The following is a 23,266-nucleotide window of genomic DNA, read 5'->3' as shown; positions in this document are numbered from 1 at the left end:
ACACACACACACACACACACACACACACACACACACACACACACACACACACACACACACACACACACACACACACATACACACACACACACACACACACACACACACAAGCGCACACACACACACACACACAACTGCAGGATTTGACTCGTGCAGCTGAACCAAAGTGACAGCCATTATAAAAGCACTAGCCTGTCGCCCATGATTTATGGACTGGACGGAGATCTTTGAGAGGCATTCTTCACCACATTCACCCCCACAAGCACTCAAAACCAAATGGGAGTTGGTTTAGAGTGGCACCAATAGCTCAGTGTAATTGTCGATCCTTGTGCTGACACAAAACACTTTCCCTGGACATTCACAACCTTTCTACTTTTTCTAACTGCTGGCCAAACATTTTTTTTGTTCCCTTGACCAGTGAGTTAAAAAAATATTGTTTGAAAAGTGATTCCAAATGTTAGAAATGTACAGGCTTAAGTTACTCTTGGACCACAGAGGAAAATCTCAATGAATGAGATATGCATTAGGTAGTTATGGTAAGAGGAAAGTACAATAAAAAGCATTTGTTCTTTCCAGGTTATGAAATTATTTAAATCTAATTCAAATGTTTCTTAGCGTTATATATTAAACAGATAAAACCAAAATATAAAAAGCTCTATTAGAAGAACTAAGAGTGACTGTTCTTTGCATTTCTGTAGTTTCTGTCCAGCTCTCTTAAGGCTATTGATTTAGTTCAGAAGACCCAAGACGTGAAAGTTACCAGGACATATTCTATTTTTAAGAATATGTGATTTTTGTGAACAATAACATGAGGTTTTTTTAGGGACTGGAGTGTTGGGAATTGTTCCACATTTCTTTAAATGCTTTCTTAACTATGTTTCTGTTTGTCTTCTACCTCTGCCTCCTTCCTCCTTTAAGGCATACATTTGAGACAAATTGTGAGTTTTTGTGCCTTCAAAGACAAATCCATGGAGGAATAGATCTACTGGGTACTGAGCTCTACCTGTGGTACCTCAGGCTGCTTCATTTATTTTTTATTATTTTAGTTGGGAATTTTTATTATAAAGATTTGTATTTTGTGTTTTGCTAGCAATGTACCGAAGCAGCTGTGAAACTAAGTGTGCATTCACACCAGCCCAGTTCAAACTTTAGCTCCTTTGCCTAAGAAAGTCCAGTTGTTTGCTGAGGTGTGAACGTGCAATGGAAGTTGACAAACTCTGGCTCTCTTACAAAACTAGGTCTCAGTTGGGTTGAAGTGAACTCTGATGCGGTTTGAGGGCAGGTGTGAATGCCAAACGGACTGGAGACCCCTCCAAAAGCGCAAAGCCGACTACAGGGCATTCTGGGTTAACCCAGCCAAAACAAACACGTGTCTAGCACTAGCAGGAGAAAAGGCTTGTTGCTTTTTGCCAAAGACAAAACAACCACTAAAATGTGATGCTACTCCATTTATGTTTATATTTTCTGAAGAAGGTTGCGCTCAGTGTTTTCTCCAAAGGTCTTTGTGTTGAATAAATGTTGCAACTTCGATCGCCAATCGAACTGAGTCTATTGGACTACCAGGTGTGAGAGCTCCCTAACTGAACCCTACAAACACTTCAGTGCTCTACAGCTACTGTCCCAGACCTCGTTAAACAGCTGTTCACTCACTTATTGTACAACTTTTCTTGCAAAAGACGGATTTTAAAAGGTTAGCAACAGTAACACAGGACACTCTATGCTGGCCAGGAATTTACTACCTGGCTGAAACATTATCCCGAGGAAAGGTTTTCTAACAGTTATTGTCAGGAGTTTTTACAATAAAACACAGGGAACATGTGCTCTCTGTGTGAAATAAATCTTTTCTGCAAACAAGGAGCAGCTTTCAGCCAGATCTGGTAGCGATTACTTGTGCCTTGTACGAAACCCAGAGATCTCAGAACACAGAAATCACATTCATCCACATGCTTCACATCATCATGTGATGTGTGCCAGCATTAATGAGACACCGCGCCGGGTCCCTGACAATGTTTCCATTAACAAACTGGCTCAGAGCAGAAAAGTGGGGAATTGCTTTTGCACCCATTACGTCGACAAACTGGACCTGACAAGATGTTGGAGCATTTTCACCGTGCACACTCTCCAGTCATCTGCATTACTTACAGTCAAAACAAACCAACAGCTAACCGCAGCAGGAGCTAATGGCACTTCAGCTCCATGTGTGAAGGAGCGGAGAGCCTATTTTAGCCCTGATGGATGATGAAATGAGTTGGCAGGCTAACATAGTAAGACAGCCCAGGTTATAAAAAACTGAACTAAATATTCTCTGTGCTTCTATTAGCAACAGCTAGCTTGCATTTGCAGTAGTCACCATCTACTGGACACCATGCTGAAATCCAGAGAAGAAGCTTGATGTCAGCAAGAGGTGACATCTGTCTGTGGCAGAAAGGTTTTGAGCTGTAAATCATTTTCTTCATACCAGCTCATAAGTTCCCTGACAATATTTAATCTTCTTCTGTCAACTGCGTCTTTTAGGGGTCACAGCAGCAGATCTGCTGTCATCCCATCCTGCCCCCTCTGCATGTCCTAAGGTTTAATCCCTTCCGATTAAACCTGAACATCTTCAGCTTTGCTATCCTTTCTCCAAATCATACATTACAGTAGGTCGTATTAACATATAGTAAATCCTTCCACTCTTGCCGTTAATATTCTGTCAAAAATCCACCAATTATCATACAAATTCAAACAAACTTTTGAAATGCTGCAAAAACAATATTAGGAGTGCTTCCATTTACTGGATTGAAGCAGAACAACTAGTCTACTCAAAGCGAAGGCTCTCATCACCAAACTGGAGGGTTGAACTTAGAAATTTCTCTACGTTTCAAGCCTCTGATAAGGCACAGACTTACCAGTAGGTGGGAAAGTTAAGAACATCAGAACTTATTCCATGTCAACTTTCTTTGTGGAAAAGCCAAAAACCTCCTCAAGTCATAAATTGAGAAGTTATTTTAAATTTCTAATGCATAACTTGAAAATGAGCACAGAAAAATAGTTAATGGAAACAGCCTGCACAATCATCTTCATCCCTTATCCTGCTTTTTGCTTTATATGACTGACCTCAGGGAAAAAACCTCGTCCACCATTAACACCTCAGCCTAACTGAGGTGCCTCCCTCTCATTCACACACACTTTTTGTCCTGCTTGTCCTGCAGCTTCCTCCTCTTACTGCAGATCACAACATAATCTGTAAACATCCAAGTCTCTCTGGACTCCTGCCTGACCTCATGCTTAAACCTGCAAAAGTACACCACTCAGTCAGAAACAACCAATCAGAGCAGTCACTTTCCTGCTCTCTGCTTTGCTGCAGCTGGTTTACCACAACATAGCCTGGTACAAATGCTTAGGCTAGTTAGCAAAGCTACCGATGATGGCAGATAAGTGACCTTTCTGTTACGGTGAGTTATTTCTCCACCATTACTACATTGAGGCTCCTACAGGATGTTGAATCCTGGCTCTGATTGGTCGTTTTGGAACTCGAGTGCTACATTTTTGCAGACTTCAGTAGTAGCACTGGAAGTGCTGGATTTCTCATTGAATGAGACTGTTATTCTCATATCATAATGTCCCATGGTGACAATTTTAATTACTTTTGTAAAAGTTACATACTGCAGGTGTGAATAACTAAAGGTAACGGTGAGCATTTATTTCAGCAGTAAGTTTAATAGTGAAAGACTACACTGAATTTCTTCATGAGTCAGTAAGTGAAACTGTTGAAGATGATAAAGTACTACAAGGAACACAGCATAATAAAGCTTAAATCAAAGAGCAATACTTACTGCTGCTGGATATGTTGCTGGATGTATTGGGGTCTGACAAACTGGGGGGCCGCCTTGACGGTTAACTTCATCTGGGCCAAGTTATTGGTGGAGGTGTAGCTGTTAGGTGGCACTTGCTGAGGTATGGGCCTCTGTGGCACCACATTGTTTCCAGTTGTGTGACCGTTAGTGTGGCCATTGGTGGGTTCGCTCCCAGGCACCACTGGAATGGAGTGAGCCGGCACCAGGGTCTGCTCGCAGGCCTTCCCCTTGGAGCCCGGTTTGCAGACGCAGAGCTGGGGCCTGAGGCACATTCCTCCGTTCTGGCACGGAGGGAAGCAGTTGGCTGCAATACAGAAGGAAACAGACCAGAGGCAGAGAGAAAAAAGAACGGATGAGATTGAGTCAGGATGGTAGGAGATTGTACACCGAAAATTACAAGATACAAAACACTTTCACAATGATTTTGTACAATCTATATAAATGTGCATCTTTCTTTCTGCTGATAAAACCAGTTTGTCTTCATCAAACCTGAAAATGAAGGTACATACAAACAAACTAAATCTATTTATGAATCCACTGTTCCTAAATCATCTTGTCCATTTGATCTTTTGCAGATGGCATAGTTTGTAATAATAGTGAGATTCCCTGAGCTTTCCTTCCTATCCATCATGTACTTTCACTGTGTTCTCACCGTTTAATCAATGTGATAGACGCTGTTGTCTGACTTCTTTATACTCTAATCATATATTGAAAAATATACATTAGTCAATTTTAGAACTGCACAAGATGATGAATCACTACATTGCAAGTGACATGCATTCAGGCCTGGCAGATTTATGATATATCTGGCTACTTAGGGCCTTAACTGATTTTTATACACTCTGTTCTGCTTGTTCCTAAATTTGTGCTGTTCTGAGACCTCAGATTTTTTTTACAGGTGTCTGTTTGAACCACTTCTCCTGTCTGGGTCACCTGGGTTTCTCAGCTTTAGATGAGCCCTCTGTGTTTGGACGCTTTATGCCGTTCCCTTTCCATGACGTTTCCTACATTTGGGATGGCTGCATCGATCATAATCTCTGATGCTGATCAACGACCACAATGCCTGCTAAGGATCTCAGAAACTGAAATAAAGCAACTTTTTGATGTCAATTTTATGTACTTAACAAAAACCGGATTATATGCATCTCTGAAATTGTCCTCATCTACTGATTAATGAAAAGCATAGATCCCACAACTTTAAACCCACTACAGAAATCATAACCACTACTACTAACTGATTGTAGCTATGCAGTACCTGTTATGAAATTTTGGGCTTATGTGTGCATCTGTGTGTATGTCACGGGAGACTAGCGGAGAGTCTGTAATTACTAGCAGCTCTACTCTCCCCAGGCAGATTATAGGGGTGTCCATTTTTCAACTACAAAGCCAATCTCACCAGACGACATGGCAGACGTTCACACTCCAACTACACAAAGAAAAGATAAAAGATAGCCGCCTGCACAAACCTTACTATTCACTGCAAATGAATATTAACTAAAGCCATCATCCCTGAACTAACGGGCAGGGATTCAGGAAACCTCCTCACCACACAAGCCTTCAATGAAATGATTTTAATGAAGACTAAAACTGGGAAACACCCTTTCAAGTCAGCAACCTCTAAAAGGTATGACTGTGTGCTTGAAGTCAGCAAGAGGAATGACTCAGAAAGAGCTCGGTCTGCCTCTCTCTCCCACAGGGGTGTGTCACCCCACACTGGGCTTGTTAGCCTAATTGGTGACGTTGAGATTTGTGAAAATGATTAATGAAGGGAAAAATAAATAGCTGCAGAGAGACATCTGGCGAATGAACAAAGTTACTCCCTCTGCAGTTGGACTCCTCCTTTTCTGAAGCCTCAGTCTGATGAAAGCTGATAAATGTGTTCCAGTTTTCCCCACAGTTAACCCGCCACAGGAAGCAGTCCAACCGATGAGACGCTCTGGATTTTTGGCGTACGGTATCTGAGTGCAAAGTGATAGCAATATGGGCTGCAAGCAGGGTGGGAAGTTCCAGTGTAATTAAGCAATGAAACTCCACCCGGGTTTGTAGCCTGTATGAGGCAATTTCCCACTGAGCAGCAGCAGTGTGTCTGAGTGTGTCTAAGAACAAGCAGTGATACACCAAAGTACTCTGAGGAGGTCTGGAAGCACAGTTCCTCCTTGGTTTGGGTTGATTTGCACCAGTCAGTCTTTTTTAGACCCTACTGGTTTTCAATGTTCTCTGAAAGTTCACCTGCTGGGTCCTGATTTGGTCACTTTCAGTTTTAAGGACTATAATACATCAGCACAGTCCAACTATAACAACAGTAACTGGAACAACAAAACCCCTGATATTTAACAATAGTAAGTAAAGAACGGTGTTGCTAAACTAAAATATTTATTATTGACTCTAAATCTTTATTTATGCAACTGAGTCCAAATAAATGTTTGTCTGTTAAGACAATAATCCATTATTGTTCGCACCTCCAAAAAGGCATCCAAATTTGGAAATAACAGTGTGTGAGGCCAACAGGCAGGTGCAGGAATGATACAACGGATGCACTCCCTTTGTGCCCACTTACACAGATCGACTGTGAACCTAGCTTAATCATTTTTGTAACTGTGTATAAAAGTCCCGGTCTGAAATAAACAGCTCTTTAGCCTGGCGGGAGGGCATGTAAAGCCTGGTTTCCTGCCAGGCTTATGATACACTAGGGGAAACCCTGTTTGCATCATCTGTAATAATAGTGAGAAATTAAAATTGCCCTCTGTCACTTTAAGAATCTTTAACTCTCCCAACACTCCCTCTTCACATCATCACAACAACTCTTCTCATTAATGCTGTTTACAACCGTTCTTTGGAGTGTGGTAGTTTGGATGATGGCAAAACCAAGGGAAATAAATATTATGATTTCTAAACATAGAACCCAGTGACAGAATGTATAATTGAGACCAAGAATGGATCCCTGAGGTACTCCGCAACAAATGAGTTGTGAGGAAGTGAGGAAGAGGAATATTCTCCCATAGACACAAAAAAAAGACCGATGAGATCTGGTTCATACTAAAACTAAACTATTGAGACCAACAGCGTTGTCCAGGTTTGATACAAGAATATTGTGATTGACCGTTTCAAAGGCACCACTTTGGCCTAAAGGAGCTGAAGCAACTGAGCGTCCTGAGTCGATAGTTGAGAGGAGATCATTAAAACTCTCAGCAGTCCTGGCTCTGTGCTACAGTGGAATTTAAAACCAGATTGAAATTCTTCGCCAACCCTATGAGCATTTAAAAAAGTCTGCAGTTGATTAAAAACAGCCTTTTCTACAATCCTGGACAAAAAAGGTAATTTGGAAATTGGCCTGTAGTTACAAGGAACATTAGGACCAAAATTCAAACATGCTGCACCACAGCATGTTTGAGTGCAGCTGTTTCACAGCTGGACAGCAAAACGTGTTTTAAAATGTGAAAAATTGTCAGACCGGTGATGTGAAGAATCCCTGACAGGACAGGCAGATGTTAGGTGACACTAGTTTGTAATTTGTACTGGAAGTTTTTTAATATTCTCACGTTTGAGAGTTTGCAGTATAATGTTTCTATGTTCTGTTTGTGAGTTGTTTAATGATTACCAATGTTAGATATTTTTTGATACATTATTTAGGGCTGCAACTAATAATTTTTCAATTGATTATTCTGATGATAATCAAATTTAAAAAATGAAACATTGAAAGATTATAATAAGAAACATTTTTTGCATAAGACACAGCAACAGCTAATCCGTAAGTGTACTTTTGGTCATTTGTAGCACAGTATGCATAAACGAACCCTTCTAACATAACAGGTGAAAAGCTCAGCATTTCTTTGTTGCTTGACTTAACATAAATCCAGGGCTGATCTGTCTACTTTTCTTCTTTTTTTTAACAGTTTATCAATTGGGTAACAAAAAGTGTTTAATAGGAACTTTTTTAATTTCATTTTAGTTTTTACCAAATTTGAACCAGGTGAAACAAAACCTGCCACTTGAGGAGTTCTGGGTGAAACATTTTGGCAAAGCTTTTTTTTTTATTTTTATTTTTTTATCTTAAATGGAAAACTTGTGTATTTTTTGTACCTGATTGTGTTCTTTCAGCAAAATGGCCTCTTTTTGAGTCTGTAGTCTGTATACTCCCAGTTAAGGATAAGTGGGTGTGGATGATCACATGCGCCTAACCTGATTTATCTGTGGGAATAAATGTGAACTTTAGATAATTTGTTCATTACCGAAAATCTTCAAGTTTTCTTAATTCTTCAGTATCTGTAAATGTTGTTTTAAAAAGTGCAAATGTCCAGATACGTCAGAAAAAACTGCAGTTCCACTGAAACAGCAGGAGTCCGTTTGACCCTCTGCTTTCTGTCTTCAAATGAGAGATAATCATTCAAACCTCCGAGAGGTTTTTCTATTTTCGGTCTCTTGAAATAATCCGCACATAGTGTCTGGATGTTCTAACAAGGCTCAAACTATGAGGAGATGGACAAACACTGAAAGGTACAACATTTACAGTTCATTTTAGAAGCAGCTGCAGCTCAGCAAGAATGTCTGCTTGTGTTTTCAGGATAGTTGGGTTACACCCATCTTTCACAACAGGATTACCTCAAAAATTAAAAATGACCTCACTGCTGTGGATCCCCCAATACACCCTCTGATTTACATTAATATTTTGAAATAACAGTGCTGTAAATGTTCCACCTTGGTTGAAGCCTTTCTTCTCTGGCTAATGTAAATATTTTTCCCCATCCATCCCCAGAGAAGTTATGAGCTGCTGGGCCCAGTCTCTCAGGTCGGCTACATAAAGGCTCCGCTTGGTATTGATGGGGAACAGTATGGACTGGTAATTAGCTCGAGACAGGAAATGCATCAAGCCACTTTTGATGGTTGTTTTAAATGTACAACGGCTTGATGTTCTTAAGAACAGGAGGCAAAACTGCTCAGACTTTGGAGCAAATACAACAGCCTGTTTCACCTTGCGTGTGGCGGACAGATGTTTGCTGAATTCAAAGTAGGAAGAGGGGGGAGATATGACATCAATATATGAGGTATTGAATTCCATATTATCTGAGTCACTGCCGGCCCCCAGGAGCTCAGAGAGACCCAAAAATAAGAGCGCCTGTTGAGAATTTCTGTGCTTCATTAAAGCTCTGGATGGAGGAAATGCTTATCTTCCCACCAGACAGGAGTGACCTTATAAAACAAAATCTAAAAATAAATAAAGCTCTTCTTTTGTTAAAGACTGTACTCCCATGATGTCACATAATAACATCATGTTTATGAGACAATGAAAACCAGGATTTGGCTAATAGAGTAGTATAAACACAACAGACAATAAAAAGTAGTCTATAATCTATTTGAAATAGAATTACAAAACAGACGAAGAAGAAAGAGAAGAAAAAACCTGGAAGTGAGGAGAGGATCAGCTTAGAGTAAAAGAAAAGCTGAAAAACGTTTGTGGTTCCTCAGCAAACCTTGAGTCCCACCTTGATGCTGTTCCTACTGGGAGCCTAAACTGGTTTAGAGCCATTTTTGTCAGTGAGTATACTTTCTGGTCTGGTTTAGATTGATGGTTTACAATGTGTTTGTGTTGAAGGCCTGGGAGCAGCATTTTGTGGAATAAAAAAAAAGAAACTAACACCCAAACTATCCGAGTTAGTCTGACTCAAAAACCTCTACAAAGACCCTGAAATAAAGAATACTTTTTAATTCTCACCATAGAATTTAGAAACATCAAGAAGATGTTCCAGGGAGCTGACGCAGGACTGGAATCCATACATTATTTACCTTCAAAACAACTGTTTCAGTTCCACCACATCCAGCTTTTTTCTTGATACATGTTCATGACATGACTAAATTACCCCAATTTGACAAAGTGCTATTCTTTCATCCAACTCAAATACTTGACGCTGCTTGACTCCCACCAGTATGGAGGAGCCATCGGAGCATTTCCAGAGAAGCTTCTGAATCTGATGAGCCACATTGTTCACTGCTGCCACACAACAGTGAAGAGCAGGAGAAATAAATCTCTGTGTAGAGGAATTTTCCAAGACATATCTGTGGATTTCTAACTCATTTGTTTGGTCATGGAGGACCACTGGAAGACTCCTTCCTGAGTTCCTTTAAATGTCTGGCCATGGCGAACGTGACAACGGATGCAGCAAGCGGCTTCATAGTCCTCTCTGGCTTTATCAGCCATTTTATTTTATTTTTGTCGCATAGTTTGGAAACAAATTTTGAGCTACCTGGACTGGACTTCCACTTTCTTCCACTTGAAGAAAAACCAAGTGTAGGTGAAGGGAAGATGTAGGCGCTGAAATAAAAATGAAACCAAATCCTAGAACATCACGACTGTGAGAGATAAAGACATTAAGCGCAGTGATGTTCGCTATGGGGCGGGTATATCTGCTTTGCTTATCACATTAGGTGCTTCTTACCTCAGTATATCACCCTGGTATAAACCAAACATCAGCAGCTTTCTTCAGATAAATTCCACAGAGGTAGTCAAATTAGATTTAGACATGTAAAATAAAATCGTAACACAATGAGTTGATTATAAAAGGTGCGTGTGAGGACGACAAACATCAACCACTGCAGTTACACGCAGAGGTAATGGCTGTGCAGTCGAAAAGATCTGCAGAAAAACCCAATAAAACGATTCTATAACTGTAAATCGCTGACTGATGCATTTTTGCTTCCCACATGCACAGTCATGCAGCATCACTTTGCACAAAAGACAGCCTTTGTGCTTTCTTGTGCAAATAGGATTAAATATCTGGAGGAATTAAAAGAGCAACGCGACTTCTGTTGCAGATGTGAACCATCTCACAGCATGGTGTGGCCTTCGCATGATGGTTATCTGTCTCAGTATCCCAACTACATTACCATTATCAGTCTGCGGAAGGTTAATATCACAAAGACTGGAATATAGATAAAATGATTCCAGTTTTCAAAATACAGTGGTGTGAAAAAGGGTTTCCTGATGTTCTGTATTTTTTTTCAAACTTAAATGTTTCAGTGCATGAAAGCAATTCAAATATCATTCACAGATTAAACAAGTCAACACAAATAGCAGCTTTTAAACAAAGGAGTTAATTATTAAGGGATATGAAAACAACCTGCATTGTTGTGTGAAAAATGGATGACTCCCCGTGTTAAAACATAACTGTGATTTATCACATCTGAGTTCACTGACTCTAGGCAGAACCGGGTTGGTCTCAATCAAGACATCATTGAACAAAACTCTGAATGAAATAAGATCCTCACAATCTATATGTCATGCCAAAATGCAAAGAAATTCAGAATAAAATGAGAAAGTAACTGATATTTACCAACCTGGAAAGGTCTATGAAGCCGTTTCTAAATCTTTAGGACTCCCGTGAACCACTGTGAGAGCCGTCATCCAGGCGTGATGAAAACATGGAACAGTGGTAAGGCTGGTACACCAAAATAACCCCAACAGTGCAGCCATGACTTCTTTGAGAAGTTGCCTAAGACCCCAAACCAACATCCAACGGACTGCAGGCCTCACTTGGCTAAGACAGTCCTGTAGTGGAAGCCTCCCACTGCTTTCATTGCAAAAGGTCTCAGTTTTTCCAGAACAGATTTTGATGATTTCCAAGAATTTTAGAAAAAATTCTGCAGATTGATGAGACGATGGTTGGACTCTTTAGAAGCTAAGTAAAACGTGGTGTTGGCAGTGTGATGGTCCTGGGGCGTTTTGCTGCTTCAGGACCTTGGAAGACTTGATGTGATAAATGGAACCATGATTTGTGCTGTCAACCAAAACATCCTGAAGGAGAACATCCAGCCATCTGCTGGTGATCCCAAGTGGAAACCAACTTGGCTTCTGCAGCACGACGATGCAGAACACACCAGGAAGTCCACTTCTGAATGCCTGAAGAAAAATAAGTCATTGGAGTGGCCTAGCCAAAGTCCTGACCTGAATCTTGGAGAGATGATGTGTTGGCAGAGAAAATGGAGGGATAGCCATGAGGTAAAGAAACCGAGGACAGAGTGAAACTCAGGCCTGCCATGCTGAGTTCTGCCCGCCTCGACCACTGCACCACCCAACACCCCAAAAATGATTTATTTTTTTAAATCCTAATTTGCATTAAAATGACTCAAACTGAGATCTTTTCATAGTCCTGGGTTGCACATAATCCCACACAGAAATGCTGCAAACCCTCTGACGGTCCCTCCACTCCATGCTGCAGTTCTCCTGCACAGTGCTATTGAAAATCTGCTAGCCTGTGGTGGCAGTTTAAAACCTCGGCAACACGGCAGGTACATCTATGGCATCTATGGAAAATGTAAGAAAAACTGTTGCTTGAAGGGATTTTCCCTATAAAGCAGAAAAACAGCAAAAGCCTAAAGCCAGAAGTTCCTATGCGGGCTGAACTACGCAGCAGTGGCTGAAAAGCCAAGAAGCACTGGAAACTTGGCGAGCCTTGATGTAGACCAACAGTCTGATGTTTATGAGGAATTTAGAAAGTCAGTAAATTTCCTGTATCTGCAGCAGAGTGGGATTAAACATGCCGGACAGCAGCGGGTAGAGGGTGATTCTGTCGTGAAGTTACAACACAAACGATGGTCCACAAGTGGATGATCGTGCAACTATCCTGGATGATGGTAGCTTTTATACTTTGTTCAGAGTAAAAGTTATCATCACTGGCTTTCATACCTCCCTTTTCTATCCAGAGTCTCTGCAAGAGCATCTCCGGCAATTAAAGTATGGTTCCAATGAGGCTTGTTTGGAAGTATAAAGAAGCTTTTATAAAATACCGACATTTAAGCAGGAATAACTGTTTTTTTGTGAAATCTCCATTTCTGCATTAAAAGTGTATTTTATTAGTCTGATGTAATATTCTGGTTCTGAATGTCATGTTTTTCATTAGTTGTAAGCAGAGAGTCAGAACAGATCAGTCTGTGTGGAATTGATCTAAAATGTTTCACTAATAATACCATTTATGTGTGACTGCACAGTAAAATATGAAGTGAACAATATTATTTTGTATAGTCACATGCAATATTATTACATACTTCGTTTTTATTAACAATGTGTGAGGCAGCTGGGAGCAAGACTGAGACGATAGACAAAAGCAGCAAAGATTCTTACTTTCCAACATGTTTTTGTCTTATTACAAAGTCTGGCACTTACATGTGAATTTAGTTCCACTGAGCAACATCAGACCGTACTGGCCTGTGAAACCTCACAGAACGAACACCGTCTCTTTAGTCGGTGCATTGTGCCAGGAAAGGAGCTCCAGCTGTCGGTCATGATAGAACAATTTATATGATTTACACATAAAAATTCAACTAAGAAGGGGGCTGTGGTGCTAAACTAGCAGATGGGAGCAGCTGAATATACATCAACCAAAATGGAGCTCAGAGAATGAAATTGCAGCACCTCCAGCAGAGAAGCTGCAGTGCAACTAGTTACTGCCACAGAATGGTGAGCTCAGGAGGATACAAGCTGTTTGTTTTCCACCGGTCAGTCATGCAAGCCAACAAAGCTGTTCTTGACCGAGCAGAGCACATTCTTCAGGCTGGCTCTTTTAAATGGTTTCTGGTAACAGAACCTCTCATGGCTTCATTTCAATAACATCCTTCTTCTTGCTACTCTGACATAAAGTCCAGATTCTCCAACCTGAGCTATGCAGCTCCTTCAGAGGTCATGTAGGGCCCCGTCAATTTTTATTTTCTACCTTTTTCCATTTTTATTATTTTGAATTTCACTTTTTTTTCAATAAACCATATTTTGAGGTCCATAAACATATTTTTTACTCACCCCAAAGTACACAGTTAAGGTGTGAACAAAAAACAATTTAACATTTCCGTTACTATTATTCTGCTTCATAAAGCAAATAGCTCTGGTTCAGCAGAACATTAGACGGTTTTACAAAGGTGTTCATTTAGTTTTGAAGACCTCCAACATTACATACAAAGCAGAGAATCTTGTTTTAACCAGATTTTAACTCTATTTTAACTACATTTTTTAGAGTTTAACTCAACCCCAAACTATTTGCCACATAAAAAAACAGGAAAAAGTGAAAGCTTTGCTCATTTCCATAATAATCAGATCTTTGATCATTTTTTTTAATTCTTCCATCTGTCAAAGACACCTCCATTGAAGTAATGGCCATCGGTGTTATAAATTATTTAGAGATGTTGTAAAGAGCATGTTATGTACATTAAAAACAGCATTTAATATTGACAGGTGATTCAGTGTAGACTTACGTTTGGTGCACCGCTGCGACCCCTGAGTTTTACTCCAGCCGTGACAGCACTGGCCTCCACAGACATTCACCCTGCACACCAAAACAAGCAGAGAAAGTCACAGTGCTGCAAACACCTGGCAACAGCAGCACAGAGGAGCATCGGCTCGTTCGTGCAGAATTACGGTCATTTGTTCAGCTCTTTTTCTACAGCAGCGTTGTGTTTTAAGTCCACTGAGAAACTTCACCTCACTCTGCTTGTGTAATCTTTGACACTCGGAAGGATGTCGTTTCAGTTCCCCAGCACTGACCCGACTCACACATGACAGGATCCGTTCATCGGGTATGTTGTTAATGTATTGCATATTCACGTCTCACTGCAGGGCCCTCGGCTCGCCAGGCAAGCCGTGAAACATTTTCAAGACAGAAAAAGACCCTTACTGGATTCAGTTAGCAGGACCCCTGATGTAACTTTCCATTCAGGAGGTAATTAAAGACACAATGTTAGCGGATGTAAGACGGGGAGATCTTTTAAAGTATATTAAATAAGCACGGAATAAAAAATTACAAAAAACATAAAACCATGCTGACATTTCACTAAGACTATTTTAACATAAAACAAAAAAAAAGTCATTCTGTAAGCTCCATCATGATTCTGAACCTTTTGGAACCATTAGTAAAACCTTTACTAACCTCAAGCTCCACTGAATACATGTGGAATCAACCTGGCCAGTGTGACCAACAAAAACACAGTGACTGACCTGCAGCAAACTTTTCTTAAAGAACTGAATGGCATCCCACAGCAGTGTGTGACCATAAGGAGGAGCAGGCTGCAGTTTCTGCATTGTTCTAGTTTCAAGAGAACAAAATTTAAAAAAATAAAAATAAATCAACCAAACATCAATCGCCTCAATTTTGTTTTTCTAATTTTACTTGTTTTATGGTCTAACAAGTTGTAAGCAATAAACCTGTAAATGCAAAATACGGCACATAGTTTAAACATGTTTTGATAGTCTGATGAAATGTCAATGAGCGTCGAAAACACGTCCCAATTAGCAGAGCTACACTCCCCCAGATTTCCTTTTATTTTGTCTCTTTTAAATAAACATCATTGTTCATATCCATAGCCAAATAATAGCTTTTAATTTCTCTGTCTTGCCACGTACACTGGAATATTAGATCATATCATCTGTGTTAAATGGGTGTAAATGCAAGGAGAAAAAATTAATTTTATGTGACATCAAGCCCAATGACTTATGTATGTTTCTTCCACAACAGGATCAACAGGTGAGATGGACCAGGAGAATCATTTGAAGCTCTTAAATCCTCCACCCTGATGAGGCTGACGAGAACACAGGCGGCCAAGAGCTCTCCACCAAAGATCCTCTCTGGAAGGATGTCTCACACACACAAAACACACACACACCAGAATCCCGACTGTAACTAATCATATGAAGATTAAATTAGTTTTAAACACTCGATATGGTATAAATAGAAGCCGAGAAGATGAAGATGGACTGAAGAAAATTAAGAATTGCGGCAAGAAAATCTGTGACGAAAAGGCAATGAGACACAACAGAGCTGTTTAATTGAACTCTAGTTTGTTTGGTTAGAAAGTCTGGTACGTTTGCGGAGATGTGAATGCATAATCTGACTCTAATGCGGACCAAAAAAGCCTAACTTGTTTCCACCTGAAAACCCCGGTCTTGGCTTTATTAAAGTGAACGCTGGTGATTATGTGAACACCAAATGGGCCTGAGACCGCTCCAAAAGCAGTGAGGGGACAATAGCGCTGGGCATTCTGAGTCAATACAAACAAAACAAACGTGAGAATCTCACGCTTAACTGGAGAAATGGCTCGTCGTCTTTTCCACAGACAAAGGAGAAATTCGACAACCGCTGAAATCTGACACCATTTCTGTTTATATTTTGTGAAGACAGCTAACTTCAGTGTCTTCTTCAGGGTCTTTGTTTCATTGAATTAATTTGTTTTTGGTGCAGCGCCCCATGGGTGAGGTTTTTCCATTAGTTTGGATCGTTTGATTCAGAGCAGTGTGAAAGAAAGCCGCAGCGGCTGAACATGTAACAACTGTTGCAATTTTGGTCCTAATCAAACCGAGTCTGCTGGACAACCAGGTGTGGAATAAAAACTAAAGTATCTCAGTACATTTTGCTGAGTATCCATTCAAAACACAGTTCAAAATATTAAGCAATTATTAAAATTGTGCCCAGTATATATATAAACTGAATTGCTTTACCATGCGGTACCAGTTGCATTCTTTCATGGGAAGTCTTCAGTGAGAGTAAGATGAAGGGGAAAAGCAGCAGCAGCAGCAGGCTGTGTGTGGTCCAGTCTGGCCCCAGCTGCTAAGTCTGCAGGTAGAATGTTTTAGTGTGTGACAAGTAGACAGTCGCCCCCATCGAAGAAATGGTTGGGGTCATTACCAGCTCTGGAGGGGTGTGTTCATGTCATACCTGTGCAACAGTCTGCTTCCTGTTGTGTTCATGTGGCACTGCAGAGCCAGGGCTCGTGCTGCCTGTTGTTTCCTGGTTTTCTGGGCTGCTTCTTTTCCTTTTTCCAACTGTTTCTGTCGCTTGTGTCACATCTGAATGGACATTCATAAGTTTGGTATGTGATATCGTAACAACGCCATTGCAGGTTAGATATATCTAGCGGTCTTGAGGACATCAGGGCTGACTTTGACTGAGGGCACTGAAAGATGTTGGACCAAATAAAATCAGATTGACTTGTATGAAGGGAATAATAAAGACATCTCTGTCGAGAGGTTTGTTTTTAATCACATTACTATTACTTGAAAGAACTTTTATCGTTGTACTGAAGCTTCCTCTAAAGCTGTAGCTCAAATCTAAACTGACCGACAGAAACTTCAACCTGTTGATTGGCTGAGGAGATGTCAACTAACCAACCAGAGGCACATGGGTGGGTGTTCAAAATCCACACAATCACGAAGCACCCCACAGCATCCTATGATTCAACACAACTAGTCACGTATCCTTCTGTCCAGTGTCCATCTATCTGTATCAGATAAACGACTACACGCATTTTTAAGTTCCATTAAAAGGGAATCCAATTTTTTTTAACATTTAATGAGCTACTTCTATAAAATTGTAACTTGGTCAAGTTTTTGAAGTGGTAACTGCTAAGTAGAGATGGACAATATGGCTGAAAAATTTATCACGATATCACCGTTTTATATCAGTGGACATCGATAATCAGTGGGTTACTTTTGTTTTAAGCATCTGGAATATTGCCAAACTGGGGACATTACCTGTATTAACCACAATTTGGTCTCAAGCTTTCACTCCATGCCATTGTTGTTTTTTTTTTAAGCCGTTAGGAGGAACAATGGCAAAACATGAACCAAGCAACTCAAAAGGTTGTTGCCAGTCAGCTGATGCCGCCCACCAGCTTGTCAGGCCATGAGAGAAAACATTTCCTCTGCCTACGTCTCCCAGAATGCTGTGGGGTTCTGGATTGGTGTTCAGTAAATCTATTGAACGTTGCATCAGACAATTGACACTGATCATGTATTTATTGTAATGGAGACTGTTAGTGATGTGTTAAGCAGCCCTATTGGTAAGTATAACTAATGACTTTTTTCAGATCGTCTTGTTCAATAATGTTAAACGCTGGCAACAAAATGCAAAAACTGGGTTTTCTTGATTAAATGACAAAATTCAAAAGGATGGAGAGTTATGTTTCAAAGGTTCCTTCATTTCTGACTCAACATCAATATTTGTTACAAATTTTAAAAAACTAAACCCAGCAACACATGGAACTAATTCTGAACTGAAAGAAGAGAAGGAGAAGCAATGCTTTCTTAGACTTTTGGATAATTGTATGTTTTCCACCAGAAAATGACTCTCTAGATGCATGGTCGCCACAGAGCCCGGAGGTGTTCAAAGAAACCATTGTGCCAGCTTCAGGATTCCAGTCCAAAGACTGGTTCCATTGTACACTGGAAACAGAAACTTTAAATTCTTTAAGCGAAACTTTTCCTCTTCAAATTTTCAGATCCATTCTCCTTTCATAAATCCAGCAGCAGCAACCAGGCGGCGTTTGGCATTTCACCTTTCTGGTTCACTTTGAAGAAAACATGTAGCAGAACTGATCGTCCTGAAATCGGCTTTGTGTGTGTAAATCTATAGAAATCAAAGAGGCAGCACATCTGTTGGAGGCTGATAGTTTAAATTAGCAGAGCGGTACATACCCGCAGCACCACAGCCCGAACCACAGCCGCAGCCAGACGACCGAACCCAGCAGCTGCGGCGCAGGCGTCCCACCAGCATCTGGACACGGCATCAGATACTTTATGTCAGCGTCTCATCGGCTCTCGTTTCCATTTGCCTATTGTAGCTGTGTATTGGCGAGACTGAAAATACAGATCATAACCGACGTGACGAACCAAACGCTGCATAAAAACTACACTACTCCGATTGTTACTGGAGCAGATCAGAGCTGACCTTGGTCACAGTTGGGTCGAGTGTCAAAAGCCCCACTTCCAAGCCACAAAAATGTACTACCACAGCGCTCCTATGGTTCTACTAAACCACATATGTGTCACTAAATATGAGATCTCAGAAAAATCTGGACGCTAATGCAGTACTGCCCTTCCCCCACTTTGCTGTGACGTGAGCTGTCTGAAAGATCAAGCATCTCACACTGTTTCCATCTCTTGTGAGAGGTAATGTGGATGTTTGGAAATCTCTATGGCCACAAAAAATACAAAAACAAAAAAAACACACTTGGCAAGCCAGGAGGGCATGTCTGTCCAGGAGCCGAGGTAGAGCGGCTGCCTGTCCAGATAGTCCAAATTACCCACAGTTGAATATTGTGTTACTTTACCAAAAGCAAAAAGTTTCAATAATGTGTGCAGTGAGTATTTAGAAAGTGCCAATAACTTGGCCTGTCAGAACAACACATTTTGCTGTGTTGTGCTGGGCAACAAATGAAAATGTTGTCGTTTCGAGAAGATTTTCAAGAGATAATTATGAAGGCATAATAATGCGGGGGCACATTCTCAAAGACAAACAAACGTTCAATTCTAATGAGCATCTCACACTGAAACTGGAAGACATTTCAAATATCCAAAGTAAGCAAATAAACAGAAACAACAAATAACTCTCCATAGACAAAACTCTCCTTCAAAAAAAAGGGGGCAGTTGAGACCAGAGCACCAGACCGACGAGTTTTGTCATCCAATTTTGGGTAGAAAGAGAAACAGATTCATAGAGTTATTGCTCACTGCAGCAGGCCCACCAAAAACATCAGCGGCTGTTCATCACTGTGTTATTTTAGCGGTGCAGATGTTATCATCTCTGCTTTCCGCTTTGAACAAAGTCATTAAATGCATGTTTGGAATCTTTTTCTCAACTGGATCATACAATCATACTAAGACCATCCAGCCCACCCGGACGGAAGCCGGTTGTGTGTTGAAACACCACGAAATAGATTTGGACAGCAGCTTGCTCACAGCAGAATCAGATTTTCTGTGAGGAAGTGAATGTTTCTGCATGTTTATTTAGGTTTCTGTGTTGTGTTGAGTCTCTGTGTTGTCCCGTCTTGATAGAGTACACCTGCTCCTTGTTGCCCCTGATTGTATTTAAACCCACCTGGGTGCCCCCTTGGGTCCTGGTCAGATAGTCTTGTTGTCTTGCCTGCGGTCAGTTGACTACCAGCTGCTACCAGAAATGAGCTCCCAGCTTCTGCTCACTCTGTGCTGCCTGGATTTCTGCATTTTTCATAATTAAATCTTCATTCACTCTCCATAACCTGGGTCTACCGCGTCTGCCTCACCACTCAGATACCACAAATCATGACATTTACATTGAGTGTAAAAATACTGAAAAGAAAAAAAGTACAAATGTGAAAAACAGTTAAATATTTTTCCTGCCAGGTGCAGAAAGTCCAAGCAAAGTCACATAGGCTGAACCACGGATGGCAACATTTATCCCCCATTTCATCATTATTTCCTTCTGTACTAATGAAGTCATTTAAATTCACACCTCTTTAGTTAAGAATGCAGCCAATAGGATGTCCTTAATACGATAAATGTCGGTTGATTTGTCTTCCTGGCATATTAAGGTTGCTATTAGGAGAGATTTGACACCAATGTAGAAGGAAAAATGTGAATGACACGTGGCTCATGAAGGAGGAAGCGCATGATCTGCCGAGCGCATCAAATTTTGCTCATAAATCCAGAGAATAATCTCAACTCTGAGCTAGACTGTACAATTAATAATATATTTAAGTTGACTAATATTGTGACAGACTGGCGACCTGTCCAGGGTGACCCCGCCTCTCGCCTGAAACGTCAGCTGGACATGGGCACCAGCAGCCGTCCTGACCACACTGTGTTTGGGACAAGGGTGGGTGGGGTGATGGATGGATGGATGGATGGGTGGGTGGATGGATGGATGGATGGATGGATGGATGGATGGATGGATGGATGGATGGATGGATGGATGGATGATGGATGGATGGATGGATGGATGGATGGATGGATTGACTAAATATGTTCTAAAACAGAATTAAAACATGTGAACAAAATGCTAAAAGGTTTTATTAAACTTGGGTATGACAGTTTTTAGACACACTAGGCATTTGAGGAATTAAAATGAGCAACACTAATATTAAATAGTACTGTAAGAAATGTAGATATAATTGTAAATATTTTATTATTATTATTATTTATTATTATTATTATTATTATTATATTATTATTTATTATTATATTCTGCAAATGAAATCTTCCAGGGCAGTAAGTAAAAGCATAAGTGAATATAATGGATTGATGATTAATATGGCAAAAAGAGGGCCTGGAGTTATTTGGACAGCACAGCAAAGATTTTGCAGTATTTTAAAAACTGTTAAGAAACACATATTGATTCAAGTTCAAAGTCTTTTTTTCTTTTAGCAATGTTTAACAGCATCAATAAAGTGGCCTACTGAGAATGAAGTCTGTTTCTTTCCTGAACTGTCTGGTGGTGCTAATAAGCATCAACCTAAAAAATGTGCATTAATGGTGAATGTCATGTTACATAATGCAACATCTGGTTGACAGGAAACATGTTCAGCATTGAGGGTTTAATCTTCTGTTGATGCACTTAAGGCCAAAGAAGATGGAGATGGAAGTTCTGAGTATTGTTTGATTGGAATCTGATTGATTGGTTTTGGATCTGCCATTGAATCAGGTTGATCATTACAGATGAAAAGGAAAACTTGTTATTAATATTATGTAGCATGAATATAGTGGGTGTGATCAGAGAAACGCAGTTATCAGTGTTGCGGGTTTTTGGACCTGCTGCTCTGATCAGAACTAACGGGAACGAACTCCTTCGTTCCGACCCATGAGTCTGCACAGCTGCAGTTCTAGATGCTGCTCAGATAAAAAGCTGGGAACAAATCCTGGAGTCTCCGTGAGTTCCTCTTACCCGGACAGCTTCATCAGTGGTTCTGCTGGTTCTGGTCCTGTGGGGCTGGAGCCGCTGGGTTCCCCATCCTGCGGTTCCGAACCTGGCTGCTCCCAAAGCTTCCTGTGAGGTCCACGTTATAAACCAGGGGCTGTCCGACGGGCCGTGGCGCGTGGAGATGGAGCTGAGGCGCACCCCCCGGTCCCCAGGAGCCGAACCGGGCCCCGCCCCGGTCCCGGTCCCGGCCCCGGCCCGGCTGCAGCACGTACAGCCTCCTGAAGCCGCTGCGGCTCCCGAGCCGCTCCACCGACTCGCAGCCAGGGGAGAGGAGCGAGGAGAGAGGGGCCCCATATAACCCACAGCATGTCCACAGCTGTCCGGGCAGAGGAGAAGAAGTTCGTCCGAGTCCGGTCCACTCCCTTCACTTCAGCGAAAACTTGGCTCTTCCTCAGTGTGTCCAGGTAAGCAGCGACGTCCAGCCAAAGGTTCGGTTCCTCCAGGGGACGGGAAAGTGTCTGTTACCAGAGGAAGTTTGAAGTGAAGCAGGACATGCAGGTCCAGAAGAACTCTGGGCTGAAGAAGCGCCGCCTGTCTTCTTTAAACTCGAACTAAAGTCAGAGGAACCGAGGGGAGCCGAGGGGAACCGAGGGGAGCCGAGGGGAGAACTCCAGCAAAGTTCCAACCTCAGTTGGAGGTGAACGGTGTCAGCGGGGGCGCGCGCAGCCTGCCTCCAGACATGACGTCAGGAGGGGGGGTGGGAGCCTGCGCGCTAACCCCAAGAACCAAGAACGCTTTTTTGGGAGTTTCTTAGGGGCCCGGGAGTCAGGGACCCGGACCGAACCGAAAGCCCACACCCACACAGACCGGACCCTCCCCATCAAAGCGCCTACCCGCATGCGTCCATGTCTCTGTAATGTGATCTGACTCCCAGCAAATCGGCGAAAAAATAACTGGGAGTGAGGTTCTTCCCAAAAAACGTCACTGAAGAATGTTCTGGGTCAAGACTGAGCAGGGACAGACAGACAGACAGACCTTTGCTGTAGTTTCTTTACCTGTAAATTCTTTTCTTTCTAAAACGTCTCATGTGGCAAAGAGTCAACAACTCAAGTGTCATGCAAATCAAAATATTCTGCAGCCCTCACTCTAACAAACACTGAATCCTACATACTAGAATGATATTAGAAACCAAAGTGCAAAAGTCTTCAATGATGAACATGATTGAAGACCAAGAATGAAATGCAGGACAGAAACACAGGCAAAGCAATGGGACTGACTACAGCGGGGGGAGATCAGGTTATGTTATGGAAGGAGACAGTGAAGGCCGATGAATCCAGGGAGCTGTGCACACGCAGAGACAAGGTGGATCATGACCTGGGCAGCAGGCAGCAAAACTTGGCAGGACGATGGGAACAGAGGCACACAGGCGAGTGAACATCCTGTTCAGCTTTGCGCTTCTTTCTTGGCAGTGGAGAAAAGCAATTTGTGGTAAGCTTCATAGCGTTGAACTGGTGCATTACGTATGTCACAAGCAAACCTTAGAGTTCTCCTGACCAGACTCCAGACGCTCTGGACAAAGCAAACAGCGTAGTAGAACAAGTTGCTGGTTTTAACCAGGCTGCATTCAGGTACAACTGGTAACCAAAACCCCTGTGGGTTCCATATTGGCTAACTTCTGATATACTAAAAAAAGCTGATGGATCAAATTTATTGTCAAATTATTGTATTTTTTTGTTGTTGTTGTTGTTTACTCATCATTGACAGGTGGAGCAGATCTTTGACGGTGTG

General features: G+C 41.5%; 1 pseudogene; it reads right to left on the bottom strand.

Moving 5' to 3' along the window:
- Positions 1-21,846, bottom strand: part of LOC129356738 (latent-transforming growth factor beta-binding protein 1-like) — a 68,801-nt pseudogene extending 46,955 nt beyond the window's left edge.
- Between the last annotated feature and the right edge of the window lie 1,420 nt (positions 21,847-23,266).

This window comes from Poeciliopsis prolifica, unplaced genomic scaffold, assembly GCF_027474105.1.
Source record: "Poeciliopsis prolifica strain line A6 unplaced genomic scaffold, Auburn_PproV2 SCAFFOLD189, whole genome shotgun sequence".
In the NCBI taxonomy this organism is placed as follows: Eukaryota; Metazoa; Chordata; class Actinopteri; order Cyprinodontiformes; family Poeciliidae; genus Poeciliopsis; species Poeciliopsis prolifica.
This window is presented reverse-complemented; position numbering and strand designations above follow the sequence as displayed.